Source organism: Anser brachyrhynchus (genome assembly GCF_964034855.1).
Source record: "Anser brachyrhynchus genome assembly, chromosome: 12".
In the NCBI taxonomy this organism is placed as follows: Eukaryota; Metazoa; Chordata; class Aves; order Anseriformes; family Anatidae; genus Anser; species Anser brachyrhynchus.
In genome coordinates this window covers 6,438,168-6,465,158 of record NC_137707.1, presented here as the reverse complement: position 1 = coordinate 6,465,158, position 26,991 = coordinate 6,438,168, and the positions used below count along the sequence as shown (strand labels likewise).

At 38.1% G+C, this 26,991-nt stretch overlaps 1 protein-coding gene and 1 long non-coding RNA gene across 9 annotated transcripts in view; one reads left to right on the top strand and one right to left on the bottom strand.

Annotated features, from left to right (window-relative positions):
• Nucleotides 1–415, bottom strand: part of LOC308176590 — a 38,395-nt gene extending 37,980 nt beyond the window's left edge. The window contains exon 1 of the long non-coding RNA XR_013938430.1: nucleotides 287–415. This is a non-coding gene — a long non-coding RNA (uncharacterized lncRNA). The remainder of the gene's footprint in view (nucleotides 1–286) is intronic.
• WWOX (WW domain containing oxidoreductase) overlaps nucleotides 1–26,991 on the top strand; it is a 510,587-nt gene that overhangs the window by 344,794 nt on the left and 138,802 nt on the right. The window lies entirely within an intron of this gene.

Genomic DNA, 26,991 nt, shown 5'->3' with positions numbered 1-26,991 from the left:
CTGAAATGAGGCAAACAGGATGGTGATAGGGATCCACAGTTATTGCCAGAAAAAAAAAAAAAAAAAAAAAAAAAGGCAGGATGGGAAGAAGCATTAGTGTCAATATTTTAAAGAGGATTACAAAATAGGAAGGAAAAGATGATAACAAACATTTAAGATATTCTTTTGCCTAGGGGAAGTGGTAGAGGGAGGAAATGCTAACCAAACTTTCCATTCCTCCTCGTCCAAAATGTGACTCTTTAAATTAGCTTGAATTCTTATGGATTATCCACATTACTACTCTTACCTCTCTCCTGGGCAGCTGTAGAGACCAGAGTCTGGTGTACTTCCAAAAAGTGATTGACAGCAAAATTATTTTAGGCCTTAAGGTAGTGTCAAACCTTTAGTTCAAAGAGAAAAAGAGGAGATTTTCATGGATCTTCTGCTGGGCAGCCACACTCACATGGCATCCCTGGGCTCACGGCACTGGGGCACGTCTCTTGGTGGATAGCCCAACAAAATGGGTGCAGGAAGTCACATGAGTCTTGACGCAGAGCTTGTCCCTCACCCCATGGCTTGGCACAACTTGTGGTGATGCAAAGCTGTGTTCATGTGGGGGCACCTCGCTGGGTGGCAGGTTATGTTTTCCCATAGGTCTAGATGTAAAAAGTGGTATTTGTTCTTGTGTGCCCGTGATCGTATAGATTTAGAAGTAAACTAAAAATAAGAACGTTTCTTATAGCATTTGTTTAAACCAGAGAAAAAAGTGGGTTGACTTTCTTTACTACACTTTTGTACTTACTTCCTATGAATTTTTGAGGAACTGAGCTTGGTAGCCTGAATTCTCACAAAAAGGAAGCTTGAGTGTTGCTTAATGCAGTTTCAAATTGTGTATTCAGTTTTCATATGACATAATTCAAGCTTATTGATTACTCATGTAATTTGTCTGTTCTGAAAGGATAGAGAATACTGCATGAGTGATTTAGCTAACTAGAGTGAACTGTAAATACTTTCAAAGAATTACAGGTTCAATTAGTGGAAAAAATGTGAATAATTCTAATGAAGTAAATATGAGAACATAGGATCAGCTTGTTGATGATTTGTGATCAAAAGTAAAAGAAGGGTTAGGAAAATTTTGTTTTTGTGGGAATGTTGAATTCAGCCCTATATAGAAGAGGTGTTGCTATACAGTGAGGGAAGCTAGTAGAGAGCACACTAGTAAAATGATAAATTAGCGCTTTAAGTGGCATAAAATGATGGTCATATTTATATTTAAAAGGACAAAGTAAATCTTCAGTTACAGCTACAAACATTTCAAAGAAGAGTAAAGAAACAATATTATATTTACATAAGATAGAAATAAGAAGGAGATTCAGAAAGAAGCCGCAAGAATGACGTGAGATGAGGAAAGCTTTTTTGTAGGAAATGCACAGGTCTCAATTTAACTTACCAGAATCTCGGCTGGGAGATCACCATCTGTAAGTACTTGCCAGGGAAGATTTCTGGAATGTGATCCAGTACAGGTTAAGCCAGACATACACTGAGGACCCAGAGCATTTTTAATAACAAAGACAAATAAGCATTAGAACAACTAATTCAGTTTTGAGAATTCATACAACTTTTGAAACCTTGTGAGAGGTAGGAATTTGCAAGTTGAATGCAGTAGTCACTTAGTGACATTCTGTGGTCTTTTGTGAGAACCAGAGGTGATTATCTTCGAGACGACTTTTTGTCCTTATTACCTGTGAATATGGGAACCAACAAAAGCATAATAAAGAGATGTACAGTCCAGCATAGGATGGGTTTATGCCTCTTCATTCTGCAACCTGAGCAATTTCAGAGCTGAAAACACTGGTGGAATCTGATATCAAACAAAAAACAAACTGGGTGACAGATGTATGTAGTAATAACAAACATTCCCCTGTGTCTCAGTGTAATTCAGAAGTTATAATGTTGTCCTTATGGCCATACTCTCAGAGATGATCCTTCCTGAAGCAGTGTGTATGGCCAAAAGGAGCACTGAAGGACAGGAAAATGCTATTTAAACACCATCTCTTCTCAGATTAGTTACAATAGTTGCGGTGGCACAAGTGAAGATGAACTAGTCTTGTCACAATGCAATTGCAACTTTGGTGGTAAAAATGTACAACTATTTATTCACATTTAAAAACCCTTAGCTTCAAGGTAGTTTGCTACATACAGAGAGAGAAACAGCATGGATATATAATGTTCTGTACCCTCCTGGCACCAAACGAGAGCTGAGACTGGTGGTACCATATGGTCTGTTTACAAACTGGGTTCCAAGAACTCTGGAGACCATAAAAGGCCCCGTTCCCCACAGGGATCTGCCTTCTGAAAAGGTGCCCAAAGCCCAGAGTCGACTGAGATCATGTCCCCTGAGCCTCAGTACACAGGGGCAATGCGCTCAGCACTACAGTTACAGTGGGTAGCCTTTTTTTCTTCCCTCTGAATACAGCAAAGAGTTATATTACACATCAGACATAAAGCACCAGTGGTATAGTGTAAGAGTATTAGAAAAACCAGTAGCTGTTCACAGTGTGTTCAGAAAATGGCCACTGATGCTTTTGCTTTGATATTTTCTGCCTCAACACCACTTTCTAAACTGACTTTTTTTTTTTCTTTAGGATTCTGCATATCCAATTCTAAAGTTTAAATAGATCTATACTTCCCCCAAGGAGTTATGTGCAAACTAATATTAAGATTAAAATTTTTTATGTTTGTTCTGTAGCATGAAACAGAAAACTAGTGCATAGTCTGTTTTATCCCACTGGCTCTCTAAGGTTCAGGTATTAACATAAATACAGCCCATTAACACTTGTTCCTCTCTGTCAGGACATAAATTAAGTCTGCAGGTGTTCCATGAAGCTTTACCCTTGGTACTAATTAAGCCTTGATAATTAGGTTTGTTAAATTCAGGCCTTTAAGCTTATATTCCCTCTTTGGGTTTCCAAAATGGGGATTTGCAATACACAAGGCCTGTTTCTGCAGGTTTTCTTTTTTTTGTTTTGTTTTGTGTTTCTTTTTTTTTAAGTTTTGTTGTTGTTTTTGTTTTTAGTTTTTGTTTTCAGCAAAACTACAGCCATAATGAACTCTCCTTTAGTTAAGTGGTTAAAGATTCAAAACCTCTAAAGAACCTGTGCATCAGCTTCTATTGACATAAGAACATTATCTTTTGCTGTCTTTTTGGCAGAGCACAATCATTGTAGTGGAAAGTTTCCAGTCCATATGTAACACGCAGATGCTTCGACTAGACAAATGGCTGCAATTCCAAATAAAATGTCATTCAGAAATGTACACCTTGACATCCTAAAATGATAATATTAGAAAAGATGTATTTTAAAATAGTAGAAGTTTAACTTAGCAAACATTCTCTATATGTCCCATATAGCAATAAAACTTTCAGAGAAAAAAAAAAATACAGAAAAACCTCTAATACCTTTGATTTTTATCAAATGTTTTTAGAAAAGTTATGTTTGGAGGTCATATGGTCTTAATGCTAAATAAAAATAATAATTAAAGAAATCTAGTTCAAAGGAATTCTCCTGGGAATAGGGTTATTTGTAACACATCCACAGAACATTAAATAGTCTAATCAAAATGAATTTTCATGCCAGTTAATCTCCTCTCTTTTGTTTCTCCATATAGCCTATCTGATCAAATGTTTGATAAATGTCATTTTTCATCTAGAATAAATGAAACCACTGCTAGAACTGTATTAGAGGTACTTTCTGCATTATTTGTTGCAATCATACTAACTTAATGCTAATAGCTTTAATGATTTTTATCCATGGGATATTAAATAAAATCATATTTTTAATCAAAACTTTTTTTTTTTTTTTTTTAGAAAAAGAAGGAAATAAAATAAATAAATAAATGCCATTAGAGAATTTCAGGCACATTAGGTTCCCATCCTTCATTTTATTTAGTGTTTTATTGATTGGAAAGCCACAATTAATCATTTTTGGGCAAGAGCTATGTTTTTGGTAAGTATAAGCGTTTTATTCAGGTGTAGTACATAAACATTCAGTCAATTTAATATGCCTAATGATATTTTAAACCTTGTTTTGATTTCTAATAAGACACAGCACTTAAAGTTCGAAGAAAATCTTCAGTTAACTTTCTTCGAAGAACACACAATATTTAGGGTGCATATTTAGACTATTTAAACTGCTTCAAATAGATATGCTCAAGAATTTAATACAGAAAAGGGAGGGAAAAAACATATCTTTTCAATATTCAGTGTGACATTCATATTGTTTTCCCTTGGAAGGGTTCTGCTATAAAAGAACCCCGCTGAAGGAGAGAAAAAAGGAAAGTATATAATGATTATCATTAAAAGGCATCACTTCTTATTGCAGAAAATACTAATCTCACCTTGTGATTTACAACATTTCTATATTTATAATGAGAAGTAGCATGATACATAGTATATTTCATAGTAACAGTGTCCTAAATACTGAATTAATTGGCAGATTTTTAATGGTGGCCCCATTGAGGCGTATAACGATTGACAAAATACTGTAAGAGAGAATATACTTGATAGATTCCACTTATTAATAGGTCAAAGTCATTAGGGGGATAATGTATGAGAGGAGCTATATTCAACTCCTCAATGTTTTGACTTTTTAGAGAAAGAGAAGAATGTGACATGAACTACTGGAGCTCAAGCCCGTAGCATTTAGAGTTTTTTAATTAATAACGCTTCCAGTTCATCAGTGTTTTCCACTTTGAGAGGAGGAAAAGACTTTGATTTGGGTATATAATTACTGTGGTGTTTTCAAGAGTTTGTCTACTTGCTACCAGTCAGTTATAAATCTGAAAGTCACTGGAAGTGTGTAATAAATTTCTTCTCTCTTACTTGCATCAGCTTGGCTTAAACGTTCACATTTGTGCTTTTAGAGTTTCCATTTTTAGTAATCCAGGAGCCTTCATTTTTTAACAGGAGCTTGCAATTTCTGAGGTTACAGGAAAACAGTGCTTTCCCTCTTCATCTTCTTGCACCCGGCCCCTCCTCCCCTATCCTGCATTCTGGTTAGAAAAAAACTAGAAAAGAGTCCGGAGACTTTGCTCAGACTTGGCATGTGCATGAGCAAGGGACACGAGACATTCATAGAGCCTGTCTTCTATACAATAACTGGCATTTCAGAATATATAACTGAAAATGTTATTAATGAAGCAAAGTCTCATTGCTGATTAAATACCTCAAGGACAAAGAGATGACAACATTTTTTCTTTTTAGTGAAGTCTTATACCGTACATCATGCAGCTCCACGTGGGGAGGGAAGATGCTGCAAGGGCTAAAAGGTGGATGGAAAGCTGGGGGTTAAGGCATTTCAAAATGTCAGGCAGCTTGTTATATTGCAGTACATCATTCTATCCCAGGGGGCTACTGCTGAGGCCTAGGCCAAAGCTATATAGAGAACAGAAAATTTGACACAAGCTTCCAAATTTTCTCTTTAGCTCTCTTGGGCTGCAACCCATATGCCATGGTTAAACCATCAGGCTATGCTCCGCTGAGAGCTTAGGAGAAAGCAACTCAGTATTTCCTTCTCAGTGAAAGTGACTGCTCATTTTCTTAGCAGAAATATATTTTCCCACCCACTGGCTTCTTAGAATGCAAATAGCCTTTTTTTTTTTTTTCCCCAGAAAAAAAGGTTGTCTTGATTTGCATACCTTTTGCTTTCCTGTTTTTAACTTCCCAACTCAAATATTAGTGGACTCTAGCAGCAAATTTTAATGAATTATTAAGGATATTTGCATTACACAATTGTGTTTTCCAAGGAGGTGTATAATCACATCTGAGGCAGAAGCAGCATTTGTGGACATTCCTCCAAACCCCAGTTCTCAATTTTATTGCAATATATGCCTGACATATGTGAGAGCAATTCTAACTACATATTATTTGGCTTTCATTTTTACAAAACCAAACAACAAAACCCTATTCATAATGGCAGTCACTTGCTCCATGAATTCTCAATCTCACATGTTCAGTAGTCCAATACTAATCAGTGTAAATATGTTAGAATCAAGTCTAGTGAAAGTGCAATGAAAAAAACAGCCCACAGTTTTAGTTCTGCACATACAACCAAACACATTGAGATTTCTGTTGTCATGTAATAGCATGGTAATTTATTATTCCCACTGCATGTATCATGGTTGTACAACAGAAAGAGAACATGCCAAAATCGCTATTTGTGAGAAATTGAATTATGGCCAAGTATAGCTAAATGATGGGGCCAAAACCTCATCTCACTTTCCATAAAGCTGTCCTAACAAGCAGCTGAGGATTTCTGTACCATAAGAGAGTTTTCAGATGCTCTGTAGCTGGCAGCCTGCACCATTGTAGCCCACATCTGCACATGCCCAGAACGGAAGAGTATAGCACATTAAAAACCTGAAGGCTTCTCTAACATGCCTGGGACCCAAGCCAGCCAACATGATGTAGGTGAGTCCATGGGTACATATTTCCCATGAATTGTTCCTATTCTCCATGAACCATTAAATCAAAGATAACTTCTAAAAATGAAAAAAAAAAAAATCTATTCTGTACTGAACTGTTTTACTATCCTCATGCCTTCCAATGTGACTAAACTTAGCGTATTTGCATCATTTTTTATTTCACCTTTTTCTCTGAAGTATATCTTCATGAGTATGTGTAACAAAGAAAGACCAAATGGCTGACAGGCTTTTTTTCTTCTCCAAGTGGGATCATTGTTGTATTATTATTAAAGTTACCGCTGTAATTTAAACATTATTTAACTGTTGGTCCTGGTTTTGTTGTTTGCATGTAAAGATTTTGGAGATTTCAGAAAAAAACAACAAGAATGAGACATTTTCTTATTTTTTTATCCAGTAGTGAAAGAATAAAGAAGCACTGTCTTCATGAAGCAGTGTAATTAAGGTCTGTAACAACTTCTCTAGCAAGGTAGTGACTTCTCCATCACTTGAAGTCTTTAAATCAAAATTGAGTGTCTTTCTAAAAGATACTAGTTGTATCTCAACCAGAAGTTATGAGCCATAGGCTTGATGCAGGAATCCCTTGGCTAAATTCTGTTAAACAGAAGGTCATACTAGATGATCATAATGATCCCTTCTAGCCTTTAAATCTATTACTCTATTAATCTACTCCAGTCATGAAAGTGTCGTTTGCCTACACAAATTTCAGATCTTTTGAGCATGCACACGTTTCAGTGAACCAGCTTAGATGGAGGCTACTCTGTAAATGTGTGCACAGCTCCTTCTGCTGAACATCTGCTTTAATGCCAACCTGAAGCATTTCCTTCTTAAAATTTTATTCCCAAAGGAAGTAGACTGCCTATTTGTACAATATAAATATGTGTTGTGTTTTCTTCTTAGGCACTGTAGCTGAGGTACATAAAACTGTATAGTTTAAATCACAGAAGGAGACATTTATAATTCTTGTTCATTTTGTACACAAATCCATGTGATGCCATTAGATATGCAGCGCAGCCTGTTATACAGTGGTGAATGGAGATCAAGCACTTCTGTTTACCTATGAAATTGCCTATTAAAATTACAATAACCACCATAAAAATGACTTTTTTATGTGTCTCCTCTGAGAGGAAGTTTCAATTTACTGGTTCATGTGAAAATATCTTGCAAGTAATTGTAAATATTTTAGGTAGATTTACTCTGATATTACTTGATGTGTCAAATTCATTGAAAAAAAAAAAGATTCAGTGAAATGTTAAAGAGACACAATCAAGTTGAAATCTATTCAATTATTTTAAAAGGGGAGAGAAGTCGTTAATATTCTGTACCTGTATAGAGTTCTCCCTTACAAATAGTTATGCAAATCCAGATTTGAAAGTTGAATGTTCCTTTTCACTTCTATTTGAAAAAAAAAAAAAAAAGTAGAATCATGAAAATGGTGGAATAGGTGGTGGAGAAGAATTCTCAGTAGACAAAGGACCTTGTCTTTGGATGGTTTTAATAAATATTTGAGAATGTAGTCTAAGGCAGTCCTAAATTAATCAAAATAAAAGCCTACCAGTGAGGAAGAAGGTGGTTTCCTTTTCTAGGAGGGTTCCCATAACCAATTATTGATATAACTTAAAATTTTCCAACAGGACAGCCTGGAAGAGACCTCAGGTTAAATTTTAACCACTATTACAGTATTTCTGCTCAAACTTAACTTTATGATCCTAATCACAAATGAATAAATTTGCCTAGCATGTACCAGAAAATACCTAGCCTGTAAAGCAGGTGCCCTACAAGCAGGCCATAATGGAAACAAGCCAGGATCAAAGCCAGGCAAAGCAAGCACAGTGGCTCACCTGAGGGCCATCTGCTGACCTAATGCCAGACAAGATGCAGGTGAATCTCCCACATTAGTTTTAAGTACTTTCAGGGTTGTCACATCTTTTTGCTGTTTTTGTGGTAGCTAGAAAGGAAGCAGAAGCCAAAGATAGAGGCTGGACTGGACTACTGAAAGAGGTATGGGACGTGTAGTTGTGTTTTGGGGATCTTGCTCTCTCTCTAAAGAACTTGTGTGGTCTGTTTAGCTCTTTTTCTGCTTGCTTTGGGCTATCTCTGAAGATAGAAGTGGGCACAAGCTTATGTCCTTTCTGAAAAAGATGTTTACGAGCCTGAATGTGGTAGCTTTGTTTTGTCTTCTTCTGAGGATAACATGCTCCAGCTCTGTGTCGCCAAAGCAAGCCCTTTTTCTCTTATGGAATGTAATTAGTCAAGGTACGAGCTAGGAGCCAGTTTTGCTAGGAACTGGAACTTTCCTGGCTTGATGAGGTTCACTCCCTGGGTAAAGAGTAAGCGAAGAGGAACATCTACACCTCAAAATGCAGAAAATCTTTCTGCACCATACAACGTATAATTTTTCTACCAGCCTAGTTGCATGAAAGTCAGTGCTGCTTGTGGGTGCTCCTGGATGGATGTTTTTCCCACAGGACCTACTGGTCAAGGTTTTTATTTCATTTTTCTGAAATTGGTTGATTTCATAACCTCGTGTTTTGAGTGCTGTTTGTTCACCTTCTGAAGGCCAAGATGGTGTCTGATCTCTTTTCCAAGCTGAGTAAATGGCCGTTGTTTGGTGCCTTCTTTAAGGGTGCGGGTGCATGTGGGTAGTGGTGAGAAAAGGGCATGTACTGCCACTAAAAGCTGCATGGATAAAATTCAGGTCCTGTTTTGTACAGCAGCCTCCCAGAGATGTGTGCTCACTGTTCAGCTGTTAAGATTGTTATTAAACTTTATGGACCATAAACCCCATGGAAACAAGGAAAGTGAACAGCTATGCTATTACAATAGTGTCAAAACAGGAGACATATTTCATAGCTTCAAAACTGTAAGCCTGCCTACATGCAGCATCTAAGCTCTCATGGGCTGCCTCAAACTACAGCATTTATTTAATCTCTAAATTAAATGCAATATTGCTAATACATAAAGCCTGGAAAAATATGTTCCTTTTAGTTTAAAGTTCAGCTTCATAAATCTAGCTTTGCAGACTGCTTTCTGAAACAGGAGTTGATTTTCTTTTTTTTTTTTTTAAATATTTGTCAGACATCCATCATCTCTTAATATTTCCTGTCATGGGAATCTACTTAATTCCAAACTAAATCCATCTTGATTTCCACTAAATGCCCCGACTCGCTCAGTACAACAACAGAGTCCTGATTAGGGGAGACAGACAAACAAGGGGATGAAAACATATTTGATGCACAGTTGTGGGGGTGGGAGGAAGGAAAGCTGAGATGCTAAATACAGCCTGGCTCAACAGGGGTATTTATTTACTTTCAAATAAATTTATTTTGAGAGACGAACTGTCAAGCTCTGTGAGTGTGTTTAATGTGTTAGCAGGCATGTCCCTTGTATGTATATATTTGCCTTTCAGTGTCCTCCTGCAAATTGCTTTTGACTGGGCCAAGTTACAGCAGTTTAAATATCATCTTTCTCATAGGAGAAGTAATTTCTAACAACAATGCTTTTAAAAAATAACTTGTTTCCCAATATTCTAAACATTGGGAAGCATGTATATATGTAGAGGTTTTTTTATCCACCTTAGGGGGGAAATAAAATCACCGTTTTCTCTTCTCAGAGATGATTAGCTCTGTCCTTTTTAACAGAATATATTTAAGGTGTGTGAAGGTATTGTTCAGCTCATCATTCTTGGCTTAAAAAGTGAGGCCGTATTTAATTTTATTAAAGGGTAAATTCCCCAATTTTTATTTTTTTCTGCATTAAAGAAAGACTGAAGCAGCAAAGTGGGGCTACTGTCACAAAACAGTGAAAATAAAGGTTGTATAACCAAAACTTTGTCCTGAGAAACACGTTCTGTACTGGATACCATCTCGTCATGTGCATTACTGGTTTCTCCATGATTTGTGAGTTACTGCTGTGCTGAAGAGTGGTTTCAAATGAGTCTGAAAAATAATGACTGAACTTTATAAGAATGGAAATTTAATATTTCTTCTTTCCCTTCTTATAATGATGATTAATAGAAAGACAGCTTAACTATGACCTGTCCCTCCTCCTACGCACACTTTTTTCCTACACACTGCTAATGATTATTGCTGTAATTGTTTGGTACTGTTGCTCATAGGAAAGGAATGTATTTCGTGCTGCTGTTTCTTCTGAGTGTATAAAACTGATACTCATACAGTTCTCCTATCTCAGTTGATTAATTGCCACTGAATTAGGGAACGTGCGGTGAAGGATTTTAACTCGTTATTTTCTATTTACATGGCAAATGCATGTTAATGCTGGTGAGGTTTCTTATGCCTGTGCTATTCTGGTTTGTTGTACTTCGCGTATGGACCTTTGAGTAAGGCTTAAAATGTTATAAACTTACAATTGTAAAGATTTTTTTTAAACGTGACTGGGAGGTCATATTTTCCAAGCATCTTGCTAAATGTACATTGATACTATTATTGTAAATTGACCTACTGTACAATGCTTGCTGACAGTGACATTATTTATTTGAATTTATTGGAAACTACTATTTAAAGAATGCTAATAATATCTAGTGAGTCCTGGTGAGAGAACTGTTTGTAAACATGCCAGGAGGAAACGAATGTGGAAAACATTTGAAACCAGTTCCTCTAGGAAAATCAGAGAGGAAAATAAACTGAGTGATGTGTCTATATAGATAGATATACATAGCTATTTCTTTTACTGAGTTGCTGGCTTAGTTAGATACAGAAGTCTTCAGGTCAAGGAGAGTTCCTATGCCAGAAAGACCTGTGTTCTTCCCAAAGTGTTTCTATTATTCTGTATTGAGTATCATGTTACTATATTTTATAGGTACTTTTCTAACAAGAAATTATTTACTTAGTCATTTTTGGATGGTAAGACTAAGCTGCGCAGTATGCAGTTCCCCAAAAGTGAATTTATTTTTAATGTGCCATCTGTTGCTGCAATACAATACAAAGATAAATAGTTGAAAAAGAGAGAGAATTGACAAGAAAGAGAAATGGGTTTTGATTTGCCCTTTCATCACACACATAAAACAACATAAGCTCAATCAATGCACAGAAATGAAAGCTAATACATAATAGTGGTTGGTCCTGATTTTTCCCCACCTATTGTTTGAAGTCCTAATTAAGAAAGAGGAGATCCAAGTTAACGCAGCACTTTCTGCCTACCCAGGCTCATTCGCACCATGTCAGGCTCAGGATAACAGGTTCTTTGAGGCTGATAACTCTCCTGTCCTGATGAAGGTGAACTGAGGCTCATGTGCCTGGAAAACAGAGAACCAACGTGAGCAAATAAAAGGCCGTGCCAGGAAGTTTTAATCAGCCCTTTTTATGCAAGGGGTTTTGATGGATAGTTTGAGACTCCTTGTAGTGGGGGATCTCTTTGGTAATGTCTTGCTTTTAGGAGCTTGTTAGACAGCTTAAAGCTGTGATTAATATTTAGCAAAATGATATATGGGGAGGCTTGAAAGCTGAGGTTATTTACTATGTATAATTAGCTAAGGTTATTATTTATAAAAGACACTTTGTGGATTCTAGACATAAGTAACAAAGCTCAGAAAGAGGGTTTTATTAGTTGTAAAGTTCAGTTAGTATCAAAAAGGCATTCTGTAAAGCCCATTATTCAAACGTTTGAAAAGAAATATTGGATGAAATTATAAGCATAAAGCCTTTCTTCTTCAGGGACACATGCTTCTATAAAGATTTTCTGGTGAGATAAGTTTGTCTATTCCTCCACTTTGCTTCTTATGTTTAAAATGAACTACATTTCAGAGAAATCTGTGTGTAGACTCTCAAAGCTAAAAGGAACACCAGGGTAAGGAAATGAATATTGTTAGCTCACTGAAATAAATTCTACCTGACACTTTAAGGTGACATTGCTTGCTTCAACAGGAAGATATTAAAGAAAGAAATTCCTTCTTTACCATGATAGGAAATATCCCTTGAATATTAGGAGCCAAAGTATATATTTGAAGGAAAAAAATAAGTGAAAAAATCTGCTGCTCCACCCAGATTGCTGAAGTGCCATGTTGGAGAGATGGGAAAAAATGACTTAAGTAAAGCATTTGCTATGTGTACATGTCTTTCTTCCTAGGGTCAAATGACAAGAGTCCTAGATACCTAGAATCTGATATGTCTGGAGGCCTCCTCTCAGAGTTTGTCACCTCCAGACAGGTGGGGACTCCATAAATAACTCATGATGGGGATAGGGTTTTTCTATTTATTTTTTTTTTTAGCAAAATATTATGGGGCAAGCTACAGGTAAATGTGGAGGCAGTTATTTTGTTATGCCTATTGTCATAAAAACATAGGAAAGTTGTTTTGTGCTTGATATGAAAGGGTTCAGAACAGTTACCATCCCAGGTAGCTCCCTTTGGGTATCAGTTGCATCAAGTAAATTTTATTTGGCCTTGAAAAATTATTTGCAATTTTCCTTGGAGCACTCTTTTTCACTTAGTGCATACCAACCAGGTTCCAAGAATTCAGCAAATCTGCTAGAACTGTAAATGAAAAGATATGATGAAAGTCTTGGTTGTGACTGGGGCTCTGTCCCACTAATCTTTGTGAGTTCTCCTTCAAAAATTAGTTGTTCTAGGAAGGAAATGAAGGAGAGACGATGTCTGTCTTGCTTTCTTTTAGCTTTGTTACATCTGTAAATCCTTCTGTGCTGATCATGATAGTAATTCCAAAGAGCACTTTCTGACTTCTTTACTGAAATACATATGGGAATAATGGAGTTTTGTTGTGTCTGATCTCAGGTTGGCTTTATTATGCAAAACCAGTGAGCAGTTTCTAGTGCTCAGAGAAATCCTAGTGGAATGTATTAACAAAAGCGTGTACAATTACTCTTTGCTGACTTTCAAACCATGCTAGCATTGTCCTCAGTTACAGTGAACATGTTTTACTTTTGTTTCATGTTGTTGTTGCTATATAACTGTAGAGGGAAAAGTTTTTCTTCATACCTGCTCTCAATCTCATTCATATTCTCCTCCTCGTTCCCCCTTCCTTCTTTTTTTTCCTCTTTTGTTTTCATCCAGGTTTCTATATCTGAATAGCAATCACTGCAGCTTGACAAATAGGCCACGTTTCCAGCCAAATTTTGCGCTTATCTCCACTTAACTTTTTTTTTTTTCAGAGGATTGCTTACCAAACAGACCTGGGTTTTAAAGATGAGGCTACTCTGTGCATGTGGTAGTGCTTTTGCTCTAAGGAGACTTGGAAGGCAAATCTGATAAAGGAAGAATAAACCTCTGTTCTGAACTTGCTGGAAGCAACATAGTTGTCAGCAGTGTTTGCAATGTTTAGTGTGTATTCAGTTCTGTAAAGCATCTCTTCTAACTCAGATTTCTGCTATCCCTTTAGCAAAATCCAGTACCACACAAATCCGTTAAATATTTTTATCTTAATCATTTCTTGTAACTGTGTCTCAGAACCACGAGCTGCGTAGCCAAACTCTCATGTGCTGCTTCTGTGTTCAACCTTTCTTATCAATGCTACGCTGCCCGTGAGAGTTAATGCTTTTAGCAGCTGCGCTATTTCTTCTTACAAAGCAAAGTTTTGTTGATACCTTAGTGGCAACTCTGTGGAGGTGTAGGTGTTGAGCTCCCATCCTGTCATACCACACGGGCTTCATTGCAGCATTTCTGAGACTTTCCGAGGGCATGGCCTCCAGGTTTCATGGAGGTCTTTGAGAGCACAGTGTGAAAGATGTGTCCCCCACACCTGAGCACCAGTCCTACTATGCTGTTGCTCCCATTGTGTGATAATATGAACGTGCCCCAGCTGACAGTGGTATGGGGTGAGTAGCATCTGATGTGGCATGCACAGAGCTGCCCATCAGCTTCCAGCTGGGGCTGGTGGAGATGTAGCTACTCATTAACTGCAGACGTGTTGTAATTCTGTATAAATGCCAAAGCAATGTTTTGCTACCAGAAAGTGTTACACCTGGGAAGCCAGTGCTGCTGTGGCTTAGTAGCACGGTGTCACTCAGAATAGTTCTCCTTAGGTTTATTTCTCTGTGTTTAGCTGCACAGCAGCCCTCTCCCTGGACTATGAAGGTTAGAAACTTGATTATTCTCGACCTGACAGATGTCACTAGGAGCTGAGCCCTGAACACAGATGTAAAGCAGAAAAATAACATTCCAGCTTATTTTGTCTAATTAACAATTAGATTGTTGTAGTTTAGCACAGTGAAGAGTATGCCTGACTCTATGGCTTATTATGTATATTGGTGCATGTTGCTGAAGCCTCTTCTGTAATCCTAACAAACTAAGACTTCACACTTCCTTAAAATGTGGCAGTGCGTGGTGAGATGCCAGCATATATATTTTCCACTTTGCTTGCTTTGTTATTAGGCTATGGTTAAGCTTGATTAATTGTCTGTGTCTGAGATTTTATATATGTTTCCTTTTTTAGCTGCAGTAAAACACAGTAAAAGTGTATTTTGCTGTTGAAGAGGAATGTCTCTGTTCACTAAGTAATTACAATGCTATTGAAATGAAATTGCTGTAAATACATCAGAAGATGAGGGGCCTAAACACTGGGGACACAAATTATTGTAGGCCCAGGTGTGTTATTTTAATTATCCTATATATTTTAGCATCTTAGATGTCGGATTTGGCACAACTCAGTCAGCTTGAGGGAGGGGACTGGGAAGTGGTGGCCCTTCAGGAAAAGAGACGCAGATTCTGCAGGACTGGTACAGCATGGTTTACTTGCACCACCCAACCCCAGCTGTATTTTCTTCCCATCCTGCTTTTAAAAACAAAAGTAACTATCCAAAAAAAGAAAGAAACAGACAACAACAACAACAAAAAACACAAACAAAAACAAGCAACAACAAAAACACAACCTTACGGTACCTGAACGCAGCCCCGCATGTAAATGATGCTGTGTTGCTTCCCCTTGCTCACAGGACTGTGTCCTGCTACTTTCTTTGCCAACACAGAACTTGGACTCTTGTAAAATGTTTTGAATCTGAGCCAGGGACAAACTTTTTTTTTTTGCTTCTTTCCCTAGCTTGTTATTATTTGTTTTAAAATCCTTTGAAAGTACAGTTTCAGACTGGGACATTGACGTGATCTTAGCTGGGCCACTATGACTGTCGGAGGGACTGCTACAAGAAGAGCATTTTGTTTTGTTTTCTTGAAGAGCTGAAAAATTTAAGAGCAGGAGGAGAAGGAGGAGGGAAAGGGGAGGATGAACATAAATGTTTGAGACATAAATTATGGCAGCCGCAGGGCTGTGATGACTTTTGTGTCCAATTTCCAAGCAGGTTTCTATGGTCCTGCCCTTTGTGAGTTGTGTGCCTTCAAGTGTAGTTCCCTTTACAGCACAATATCTGTACCTTTCATCACCTTTCACACTGAGCCTGCATTGAGTGTGTGGGGAATATATGTTGGTGCATGTGTTCTCCTGGCTATTGCAAGGCTTATGCTTCAGACTACTTTTCATGCAAGTCCTAGTTTTAAGAGATCAGGGGGATGTGCTTGAAATGGAGTCAGTAGTCAGACTCGGATGAAATAATGTAACGACTGTAGGTATGTGCATTCCAGTTTGTTTTACACTAAAGCTCCAGTCAGGAATTGACAAGAGAATGCTTATCACTCTGGCCTCTGGTGTTATACAGTATATGTGCCTACAAATGCATTTTTGTCCTCTGCATACACAGATTTACATAAAATATTCTTTGTATTTGTATTTAATGAAACCCAGAAGTTTAATAGCAATGTCTCTGGACCTCTGCTTCTGCCTGCCTTTTCCTTCTGCCTTCAGAATCTTCTTGCTTTGAAGTAAATAACGGATTTTGCTACAGATGTCTTAGTGCTATAGAGAGCTGTTAAAGTAATTGTACCTACTTCCAAAATGTATGAAAAATGAGAAATCCTGAGAAAAGGTTTTGACATCTTCTGAGAAGATAATAACAGTGTAGGCTAACAGGGAGAAAGCTGTACACTTTACTTCCAGTTTGATCATTTACTTTATACCTGTGCATTACCGTTTCTTTAATGTTCACATATAAAATTCAGTTAAATGTTGTTCCTAAGAGCTGCAGGCAAGCTCCTCTGAAAATACCAAGATAATGAACTTGAACCTGAGCTTTCTCCATCAAAGAAATCATTATAGACAATGTGTTTTAGCTTTTGGCTTTATTCAGTTTAAATTCACATTTTCTTTTCCATGAGAAGAAGAAAGTGCATCTTTAAGAGGAGGTGTTTGTTAAATCAATATATACCTGTTGGTATTGCTAGGAATTGCCTTTCTGCTTTCAAATTGCTGTACAAAATGCCTGAGTAGGCATAATGTCAAGAATGGAAATAATCAAAGTGTATTTAAGACTCACTTAAAAAAATCCATTTAAAAAGTAGGAATGTGTTTTTCAGGCATTTTAGGACCATAAATTGAAACACAAGTATTTAAATTATTTTTCAAAGCTATTCAAAACTGTAGTGTATTTGCATAGCCATTGAGTGAACTTTTTTTGTCCTCAGCATTTAAGTTTTCTAGCAGTTCTGTATTTTAGGAGACTCCAGTGCCCCATAAAAAGCAAATACTCAAATTTTCAGTTTCTAGGTACTGAATATTTTCCCTTCTGCTGGCTTTGTTTTTATAACTGTGATTTCTCTCCCTTTTTCTTTTCAAAATAAAGTGAGAAACTAAAGAAATGAATGGAAGATTTTTGGAGAAGGCCATTAAACAAGCTCTCCAAAATTTGGTAGATAGTCAAATGTTAAAATAAATATACTGCCAGTGTTAGAAAGGGGGCTGGGGCCCAAGGAGCTTGGCTACACAGAGCCTACATTTTGCTAACAAAACTTAACTAAAGTACTGCCAGCTAATTTCATTAGCAAGAGTATTCAGAAGGTAAACATCTCCAGGAAGAATAATGAAACTACTTCAAACTCTACCAGTAAATAACTACAGGGGGCTCTCAGAGGCCATTTACAAGTGCTGAGGCTCCAAGTTTTGTCTTTCCTGTGGGGAAATTTCCTAAAGAAATTTTTTATTTTATTATTTTTGTTATATTATTATTGCTCCAGAATCATGAAGTACCCTGCAATTGCTGATCTTCCTAAAAGAACATATTGAAGCAGTGGTCTAAGTGTGATTGATATAAAAGATCAAGAGTGGCTTTAGAGTGGGGGGGGCAGGGGAAGAGAGTTTTAAAACAGAAGTTTTATATATTTAGACTTGGATGCACTTGTGGCATGTTTTTGTTGTGTTTATTAAGTTTAGAATAAATACAATGAACCCATCAAGAGCCACAGAGCCTGCTGTCAAGAATTAAAAATGATGGAACAAAAAGGCAGCGCTACTAACTCATCTCATACATCCCGGGGTGCCTAACGCTGCATTCACCTCCTGCAGAACACCCCGGGGAAACCTTCTGCTGCCGCCTCTCAGACAGAGTCTGGTCCTAGGCTGCTCAGCAGACAAAAGCGACGTTTGTGGCCGTTCTAGCAAAACGGGATCACAAAAGGCAGGCAAGCACCTTTGGTTTTCAAAACTAAGCTAGTTTCTACTCGCACATGGCCTATTAATGCTCCAAGCGATTAATGTCACCTCTATGTTGTTTGTATTGATCCTCAGCTTGCTCATTCTCTCATGCCTTGTTCGGTGCCAAGTTGCAGGCTAGCCTTTCATCGTCTTGACTCGGTCAAAAAGGAGACAGAACGTTTACCAGAGCACAGTAATTTGGACAATGGGGAGTTATTAGTAGTGATAAACTACTGTCCTGTGCTGTGCACCTCTTATCCTCACCACTTCTCCTTGGGGACATAAACATGTTGGTAGATATCTACCATGACTGCTTATTAAGAGGAAATCTGATTGTGAACATAGAATCAGTCTTAAAGGCCTGCAATGTGTGTCAGTCAGAAGCACCGAGGTGGTATTTGGATCGAAGCCTACTCGGACTGGGATACAGGGAGGCTAGGAGCCTTGTCCCATCCAAACTTGAAAGTGTGCAAAGGGGAAGGCCTGACCTTGGCCCGTAGCACACAATGGCAGATGATTTCTCAGGAAATGAGGTATGCAGATCTCTATTAGTGTTCATGGGCATCAGAATAAGCAATAAAATCCTTTCCTGATGTCTCAAATGCTGGTAGTTTGACTCAGGTTCATCAAGGGGGGGGGGGGGAGGGGGGGAACGACACGAACAAACCCATGATTCCTCCAGTACGGGTGGTTTTGCCACAACAATGTGAAGTGTTTTTTAAGGCAATCAAGTTTACAGAACTATGCATTAAATTGACAAATTGACCAAGGTATTTATATGTTTCAGTAAAACCAAAGAATGCATATCTTAATGTATAGTGATAGTATTATATTAAAAGCCTTTGTTGATGCATTTTTTCAGTTTCAAGAGCTGTATTATACAAACGTTAATGTTGGATCTATGCTTGTGGTGCTCCAACAAACATCAGATTCATTTCTGTACAGCTCTGCTTAGAGGAATAGAGTTCAAAATTGAGTGATTTTTAATGGTTCTCTAAATACAGTATTCCTATTCCATGTTGCACACATGGCTGCAGCTCTCAAGAAAAAGACAAATGCCTGTGCTCCCCCCCAACCCCCTGTGCACCCCCCCCCCCCCACCCCAAAAAAAAAAGGAAAGAAAAAGACAGCAGTATAAGATAGGAGCAGTTTTGCATAGAGTTTGCTATAGGATGGCCTTCTACAGTTTATTGTCCATCTTAGCGCACAGAAGCCATCTCTGCTCTCAAAATTAATAGCTTTTTGTGCTCTCGTATCCATTCTTTTAGCAGCACTGCTTTTGTAGCTTTTTGGCTTTTTGTAGCTCTTCTGTGTTTTAGAGATCCACTCCTATAATCTCTGTTGCCTCTAGTATTATATAAAAACTCATGACTAATGAGTTTTGGGTTTTTCCATTGCTTCCAAGAGTAGTATGATTCTAAAAGGATGAAGAGCAAATAGAAAAGCCAGCAATCGTGGATATGATGAGTTGCGTTGGTAAGGCAATATAGCCTTATTTCATTTCCAGAAGCATTCAGAATATCATCTAGCAAATGTTTGCAATGAAACTTTCAGTCTCTGATAAAATCTTACCTCTTCAGAGACGTGTTTTTCTTTTTTTTGTATTTCATTGGTATAATTAGCCCTACACACTTGGAGCTGCACACATCGTGGGAGATTCTCTTCCACAAAAGTGCAAGAACTGTAGGTTTTTTCATTTTTATGACCAAGCTTTGGTCCCAACCTTGTATCCCTGGAAATAAATATGTTTCAAGGGGTGGTGTTTCTTTGCTGTTACTCTTGAGGCAGTCCGGTATTTGCAGTATACCTTCATGCTGTGTGCAGACATACACCACACACACCTATATATGACCTCTGATGTTTGTTTATCCTGATTTATGAGATCCCATGCGTACTATGGGGAAGAAAAATAAATATGCAAAGTGCCAGTAGACTTTTAATGGAGTTACCCAGTATTTCTTCACAGAATCTGACCTTGAAATTGCTTTTCATGCACAAGTCAAAGTATGTAAATTAAGATCTCAGAGTGACAGTTCAAAACATGTATATGTTTTGTAAAGTTCTTGCCAAAGCCATGGAAATTTCATGTTTTACAAAGGCCATTTATCAGACTCCAAAACTGTGGGTAGTAGAGTGTAGAAAAATGTCATTGCTCAAAAGCCCAGAGGGAAATTTGCTCAAAGCACTAAATTTCACTTCAGTAGGGTAAGAAGTCTGCCAAAATTTACTCATGAAATCTGTGAACACACTGCCAGTTTAGTGTAGAGCTTCCAGCTCCTAACAAAAGCAAAGCCCAGGCTGCTATCTCAAACTATTTGGTATGTCTAATTTTCTTTAATGACATTTACTTTTCTACTGTTCTGTGTCAGAGATGGCAAAGATGAGTAGGACAACCAACGTTTCAGAAATGAAATGAGAAACTTGTGGTGCCTCCAGCTCCTCTTTCTTGAATAGTAATAATAATAGCAAACCTCTTAACTATTTCTGTTGGCTGTATTTACGTGTCAAATTCTCCCAGAGACATTTCATCTCATCTTCTGCCTGCTCATTTCCCTGTTCTCCCATGCTCCAAGCATTGCTTCTAATTGTTTTCAGTCTCAGCTCAAGCCCCTTCCATAACATTGAGGATAGTATTTTCTGTCTACCCTTTGCCATTAATTGAAACATTAAAAAATCAGCACAATGAATTTCACTTACGTTTATGATTAGTCCCTGACTACAGCAACCATTGCATTTGGCAAAAAAACCTCTTCTGGAGGCGTTCTTGCAGATAGATAAACAAGCAGATATACTGGGCTGGTGAACAGATGAATAGGAAATAGCTGGGTTCCCAGTGATAAATCGATGGCAGAATGAAGAGAAAATGCAGGCAAAACATTTGTTTATGTGCTCATACAGAGGATTAGGCACACGTTATAATTAATACCACTAGAAGTAAAAGGACATAAGGGATATAGTGTGTGTTGATTATTTTTTCTTTCTGTTTATACTAGTTTCCTCTCCTTTGCAGCTGTATGGCACTGCCAACGAAAGCCCCTGAGACCAAGCTTTAGCCGCTGCTCCTCTATAACTGCATCATTACCTCACTCCAAACAAAGTCCTTTTTTTTGTCAATAGAGGATGAAAATGTTATTGGATTCAGGAGCTCATAGTAGTCCTGTATGCAGCTAGGGATGAGGAAGATAGATTTATGAAATGGACCATTTCAAATGGCATTATCTTCCCACAGTGAGGTACACCTTTCATAAATCATGGGAGAGCACTTGGAAAATAAAGCATTTGTTATTCCTGCCATAGATTGTATTTGCATCCTCCGCAATCTGGGCTTGGGGGGGGCGGGGGGGGAAATCTGCATTTGTTCTTCCCTAGTAATTAGGGCTTTCTGTGTTACAATTACAGGAAAACTCAGAACAAAATTTTGGAAGAAGTCTTTACAATATGATTTTTTAACTTAACTTTGTTTAGCTGGCGGTGGGGTGTTTCCTGAGTCTGTTTTCTAGTTTGGTTATGAAGCCAGCTATTTCTTACACATGTCCAATATTGCAGGGCATTCTCTGCCTCATTATGTAGCAAGAGGTCAACTGGGAAGAGGAGTTCAAGTATAGACAATTTTTTTTTATATTTTGAAGCTGATGAGTTAGTGCTATTTTATGGGTATTTTTGCTTCTTAAACTCAAAGATCCTCTTTTTACCACATTAATAAAGCTGTCTCTGATGCCTTTTGAACTCACCAACGTGTATATTGTGCTAGGGTTCTTTCTGTGTTGTCAGTATTTTTTGTGTATTTTCACAACCCAATATTGCAATAATTTCACCAGCGAGCCTGATGCCACTTGGGATAAATGCAGGTCTCTATTAAACCTACAACTAGTTTGATGTGAAAAGTCAACATTTATTACATGGTAGTATTTGTGTGGATACTTTAAAATCATCTGTTTGCTCAGGAGAGGAAACTTTCAGGAATGTTATGAGCTAGCAACTTGTCATTATCTGTAATGAGCCAAAGAGAAAGGCCTTGATTTTTGGAAACGTATTTTGACCAGAGTTGATAGAAACAAAAGTGAAGGTAGTGAAGCAAAATTGCATGGGTTTAAGACTAGGAAAAAAAGAAAGTATCAATGGAATATTGAAGTGTGCGTTAAATTCACAGCATTATCTAGAAATATATAAAATAATTTATAGTTTGAAAAGCCCAAAACTCAAAGGTTCAGATAGGTCAGACTTCATGCTTGTCTGTACTAGGTTAATTCTGCCTCCCTGTGCATCTGCATTAAAATTCATTTATTCTCTTTCACCTTTCCATACTTTTATACCCTGCTAAAAGTGTGCCGAATTGAAAATGAAGGGTGGATCCCCAGCAAGGCAGGAGGATGATGTTTCTTACACTTCAATGTTTGACTTAGCTACCTGGCTTTTTGTTTTGTTTTGTTTGTTTGACAAATAAATGAGGGGAACAAGTGGATGGCTTGTGTTTTTAATATATTTCTTTCATATGTAGTTCATGTTAAAATTACAAAAGAGTGGTATTATTTTATTAATTTGTAATTCAGGGAAGATCAAATGAGATATATTGTCTCCTTATAGATATTACCATTCTCTTCTCTCTTGGATGAGCTTACAAAATCTGTTGTTAAGGCAAGTGCATAGATGAGAGAAGCCTATCCCTGCCAATGTGAAGCTCAGAGCTTCCTCTGCAGTAGAAACTGAGGGAGCAAGTCAAGGTCAAACTCACTATTTATTCCTGAAATTTCTGCAGACACTGTTTTTTAGATGTAATGAGCCCTGCTTGGATCCGGTTTGGAAAGATACGAAAGCTTAGAACTCTTAAGTTTGGAGGCTCCAGTTACACATGTAGGTATCTGAATCCTGGATCTGAAGGCTTGGCATTTGAGATGTTGATTTTCCACAGGGTTTAGGAGGACTTGTCCCTGTGATAGTGAAAATGTATTTTGCTGAGGCCTGAGAAACTGCTACCAGGAGTGTAAGCTTACCTGCTGGTGGGTGCTGCTCCAGTGGGGCTTGGGGCACTGCTCCTGTGTTCGCTTAGCCCAGAGATATGCCAGGAGCGAAAGAGAATGCATTTTATCTGCTATGCGAAAATGTATATTAAAGCTGTAAGTGGCATACAGTCCGCCAACATGCCACATTGCATTTGTTTCTGAGTAAACAGGAGATCATCGTAGCTGAAAAAACACACGCTCTGTCCCATAGCGTGGGGGAAGCCTGTACCAGGAGTGTGCTGAGTACCGACAGAGGCAGCTTCTTGTGGGAAATGATGGAATCTGTTTTCTGTAAATTTCTTAAAAGGCTTGATATATAATAATATTGGATATGTCATTATGGTAGAAGAATTGCTTTTGGACCCTAGCTGAGGTATTGAACAATAGCATACATAATGGATAAAAATGGTTTTCCTGGATAGGGAGAGACAGGTATTTTCACCCTTGTTTTGAGGTAGATATAGTATATTTATCCTCCCCCTCTCCCCCTCCCCCCCCCTCTCCCCGGTCCATTCTGAGGGCAACATGTCTGGATTTTGTCTCCACACTAGGATCAGGCTTTGAATATTTTTACACTGTAGTTGAGATAAGGAATTTCCAATGTACTGTTCTACCTCAGTGAATGGCAGATAGCAATTTTATTTGTGTTAGTAAATGGATAGCTCTGTTTTGTCTTAATGCTTCAGTGTTTTAAGTTGCTAAATAAAGTTATGTTTCATAAGGAACTGTTTTAATAGAATTGTCAGGTAGCTGCAGTGGCTCTGATTTAAATGAGTAAGCAACACCTATGGGCAAATGATCTTTCTACATACAGAAATTAATTACAATTCAGGACTGATGAACTTTTATGAGCTAGTTAATTTTTAAAAGATGCTGTGTGTGGTTTATTGAAATTAAAAGAAAGTGACAGCTTTCTGCCCCTACCCTCATAAAATTCTGTCCTGCATATAATATTGACCTAATTTAGTTCAAAGACACTGGATCTCTTCTCTAACACTTCATCATGCAAAGGCCAATTGAAGGTTTCAGTACAGGTAAACAGAAAAGCTTCTTTCTAGCCATCCACGTTGTGTTGGCTTATATCAGTACTGAAGCTCTAAGCTCCTGCTCTGTCCTTTGTCCTTGATTGCCCTCAAAATCATTTTTTAAACAAAGTGCAGTTTAAATTCAGCATCAGGTTACAAAATGCTCATTTATAGTGTGTTATGAATGAATATTGATTATAAAACAGTACACCATATACCACAGGATTGCAGATATTTTTATGGTGTGCATCTTTTCATGGGCCAATGCCCTCCCTAATTATGACTGCAGGACACAGCTCACTTCCCATTCAAGATGGGACCACATCGCCTTTCATTTGTGTTCAGCATACCATTCTTGTGGCAAAATAAAGTAACAGCTTATGGGAGAAGGTAATATTATGAAGGCATTTAGGTTGGTGCTGTCCCAAGAATCTGGCTTTGGGTTACTTCTCAGATTTAAGTCAATTGTAAAACACAAGTTACTTTGAGCAATGCCAAGCAGAGCTCAAAATACCATCTTCAATTTACTTCTTTTGATACTACTGTTACGAGTCTTCCTTACCTCTGATGACCTTCACAAATCCACAGACCATAACTTTTCAAACCTCTGTTTTATGGTCAAAATTTTGCAAGAACCATTTTTTTTTTTTTTTGGTACTGATGTGGCATTTCTTTGCCATGATACTTGCCAGTATCAGGAGATTTTGTAGAATTCCAAGCCATTTGGATCTGTGAAACCTGACATACCAAAACAGTGGTTGTGTGATGGCTGGTGAGCAATGCCAATGCTACACTTCAGCCAGTGCAGACTGACTTCAGGAGGGAGTATTTCTGTGGGGTCAAACCCCAGTAACTTCTAATCACTTTCTACTACTAACCTTTAAAATACAAGGAGCAAATTAGCCTTCTGTTAAAGAAGGGGGGGGGGGGGGGGGGGGGAAGTCCAGTGAAATAAGCAACCAAATTAGAAATTAGTTTGATAAATATTGTGTTTTCTCAAGCCACTTAGGTTTTTACTCTTTGCTTGTGCCTGAAGCAATAAAGACAAGCATTGTCATTAGCTTCAGAACTTTAGAAGAAGAAAAAAGAGAGAGGAGAAAGTCTCCTGGCTGCATTTATTACTTCCCCTATAGCTAAATTTCTGCATCTATTGTAGGGCAGGTGCATTGAGGATTTTGAGTTCACAGCTCAGGCGAGTGGAAAGGTGTTCCCTTTTCTTTTGGAAGGTTCTGTTGAGAAAATGTTGAGTACAGCTGGACATTTGCATGAGGAATGTTAATTTTCATGCTTTGATACAGAAATTTCAAGTTTCCTGGGTGAATTAGCTGCTAATGAATTTCTAAAGTGTACTACCAGTGCCATGGGAAAATGTAGTCTGTGCTAAGACCAGAAAATGTAGTCTGTAATCAGATAACCTGTTGTTATAATAGAGCCAGTGTATAATATTTGCATTGCTCAGTATAGTAATTGGTCTACCCCATATCCTACAGTCCTTGTCACTATAAAGAATAATGTTGCACCTATAAACTATTTATAACAGTTTTTACTTCCTCTGTATTCTGAAGTGAAAGCCTAATTTCAGATCTACAAGTGCAAACTATGTAAAAAGTATCCTAAAATAATGTGTTAGGCTGCTTTCACAGTCATTTCAGGGCATTGTTCTCTGGCAAAGTTCAGGTTGATTTACCTCGCAGTGGATATATAATTATGTCATTGACAAAAAACTAGCAATTAAATCATTTTTTTCCTAGGTTACTGTTTTGTGACCAAGGACAAGCTACAAGAAGTCAAAGGAAAGAATGCAGTCTGCTGTTTTTCAGAACATGGCAGGGGAAATGTGTAGTTACTTAAATACTCAGATCTTGTGGGTTTCGGTTAGGTGGTTTCACTTTTTAAAAAAAAAAAAAATCTCATTTTCAGTCGGTTATTGTCTTCCTGTTTGTTTCTGATTGGTGTGTATACACAGCATTTTTCTGGGATAGACAATTTAGTTTGAGTTTAAATGAGCATCTGTGTGTAAACATACATGTGCTTTTTGTTCTACAGCTATATTGTAAATGCTTATATAAATGAATGATACAGTGCTTGTGTGTACTTCGACAGCCTTACAGGCTGGAACCTGCACCTTTGTTGCTGTTTTTATTAACGTCTATGCACTTCTGACAGAATTGTTTTTTTCATTTTCATGCTTTTTATTTTGTCTATATGTTTACCAGTCGATGCCTCCCACTAACTTGTGAACTCATAGGCTAGTTTCGACCAAATCTGTCTGAAGTCTCAAGACACCTCAGTTCCTCCCAAATTATAGAAAGCTGGCAGGTATGCAGAAGACACAGGCTCAAATTAGTGCTCTTGCTGCAGGACAGGTAGGAAGAATCCAGCTTTTACATCTGTTGCGTTGCTCATGGTTGCCAGTTGGCGCGTGTGCCCTGGCCAGGCGGACGGCAGAGGCGTAGCTCCAGGCTGGCCTCAGCAAGTGCTACCTCCTGCCCTGCTGCCAGGGCACCACGTCAGTCAGGAGCACGGAGGAGCTAAGGGCACTGGGGAGGTGACTCTACAGGGGCTCCAAGGAAAGATGGAGTTATACTGGTGAGCAGTTAGATGATCTGGGAAGGACTGGGGGCACTGCAGGTGGGATTGAGGATGTGGGGAGGGTAGCCAGGTGCTTTGGGCTGGGTAAGCAACTGCTTTGGTTACGAGGAGTGACTGTAAGGGACACAAAACATAAATTTGTTCTGATAATAAGTTCATATTCTAGTTTAGCCTAATTACTGCTTTTGACTCAGCTCAATGCATAATGTTGCATGTCATGCTGGCCTACTTTTAATTTCACAGCTGAACACATTTCTATTGTTCTAATCCCACTTTCCAAGCCTGGTTTTACTCCATCTGGAGGACATGCAAGGTGTTTGACTCTGACCTGCAGTACTAATAGTAATATCTTTGGATCACCCTTTGGGGAATATCAGTAGAACCACAGAGACCAAATCTTTCCCCCAGGTGCTGACTATGTCTGTTTTCAAT